The sequence below is a fragment of the Pteropus alecto genome, unplaced genomic scaffold (genome assembly GCF_000325575.1).
Source record: "Pteropus alecto unplaced genomic scaffold, ASM32557v1 scaffold105, whole genome shotgun sequence".
Classification (NCBI taxonomy): domain Eukaryota; kingdom Metazoa; phylum Chordata; class Mammalia; order Chiroptera; family Pteropodidae; genus Pteropus; species Pteropus alecto.
Window position 1 is genome coordinate 1954520 of NW_006436294.1, and position 1824 is coordinate 1956343.

At 48.4% G+C, this 1824-nt stretch overlaps 1 protein-coding gene across 1 annotated transcript in view; it reads left to right on the plus strand.

Moving 5' to 3' along the window:
• The window catches only part of TG (thyroglobulin), a 216739-nt gene that overhangs the window by 194108 nt on the left and 20807 nt on the right, over positions 1–1824 (plus strand). The gene's annotated exons all lie outside the window — the stretch shown is intronic.

Genomic DNA, 1824 nt, shown 5'->3' on the forward strand with positions numbered 1-1824 from the left:
GTCCATTAGGTGGGGTTGGCCATTTTCCAGCAGTGATTCGGGTTCCAAGGGTGTGGGCGCACAGGCAGTGGCAAGAGTGTCAATTGCTCAGGCTTCTCTCTAAGATGTGGCTTCCTTGGCCCATCCGAACCAGGCATGAGGTCGAGTCTACAAATATCTCACACCTAGAACAGCAGACATCGTGCTAGGCACTTTGCAGGTGTCATATCATCTAAGCTCATGGTGGTTTTATGAGGAAGCCGATACTACTGTGCACATTTTACAGATGAGGAAGCAGCCACAGAGTGGTTAAGTCACTTGCCCAAGGTCACACAGCTAATAAGTGGCAAGGCGAACATCCACGCTCAGATCTTTCCACCTCTGGGATGTGAACCCAGGATGCTAGCTTCCGAGTTCTCCCTGTAGCCTCTAGTTCGTATCATCTCTACAAAGGTCAGTGTCTCCTCCATTCATTTGCCCAGCGCGTATTCACTGAGCACCTACAAGGTGCCTGGTGCCATACGGAGCAGCGCATGCTCCCTCTGCCACGTAGTAGTTCTGGCAATCACAGCAGAGCATCTTGAGGGCACACAGGGGCCCCTGCTTGTGCCTGGGGACCGGTTAGTAATAATCACTCACATCTATTGACCATGGACCCAGAACTGTGCTAAATTCTTTGTATGCATTTTGCATTGGAATTGGGAAGAAATTCTATGCAACGATTTTGATAGCTCAGAGAAAGACACCTGTTAAATGTTTGACAATAATGCAAATGATGTCATTTTTGGTTTGTTTGTTATGGAATACTCCAAAACCTTGGTAAAGGATAGAGAATAATATAATGCGGTTTTCCCCCTAAACTATTAGTAGGTTCTGCAGTCAACTTAATAGATTGCAGGCAAGCATTTTTGAATAGACTAGGATGGGATAGAATGGAAATTTCCAGAGGTAGCATATACGGTAAGAGCAGGCATATGAACGTTGTTCATGAACATATTTCAGGCCTGCATGCGTGCATTGGTGTGTGTTCTGTGTGTATAAAATGTCTCCTACTGTAGCTCTTGGTGAGAAACGTTTGAAAATCTGTGATATTATGAAGACTTAGGTATTCGCTATTCAGATTTAACAGATCCTAATATTTCACCATATTTGCTTCAGATTCTTTCCCAAGAAATACATGTTATAGGTAAAATTAAAACGGAGTCCTCGCCCTGCTCTCCTGAGCTGGTGGACATGCCTTCGATCCACTATTCCACCGACTGGTCCAGCCTCTTCTTGGTGAGCCGGGCTGAGGCAGCTCGCCCCAGGATTGGCTGAAAGAATGTCCTAGCCAGGAGGTGTCGCTAACTGATCATACCCACTCCCCAAATTCTAATCACAGGTCTTGCAAGCTTGGGAGGGTTTAGAGAAGCAATTTAAACATGCCATTTCATTTCATCGTTGACATGAAAGCCTGGAAATATGTAAACTCAATCATAGGACCAGTCAAAGGCCATGAGGTCTGGACCTTCCACCCAGGGGCGGCACCTCTGACATTCTGCTGCCCCTTGTCTTCAGAAATAAAAAAGCTGAGTCCTGGGGAGGGAAGTGGACCTCCCCAGACTCCCCCAGAGCAGACAGTAGGGGTGTCAGGGCAAGAAAAGGAGGAAGAGAGGAAGAGGAGGGACAGAGAGAGAAAGAGAGGGACAAAGAGAGAGAAGGAGGAAGGGAGGGAAGGAGGGATAGAGGGAGGGACGGAGGGAGGGAGAGAGGGAGGGATCTGGGAGAGGGAGATGGCATAAGCAAAGGGCCTGGGGCGTGGTGGCTGTGGCAGGTCTGGGGGAGGGGCAGCTGTGGGCCAGGGAG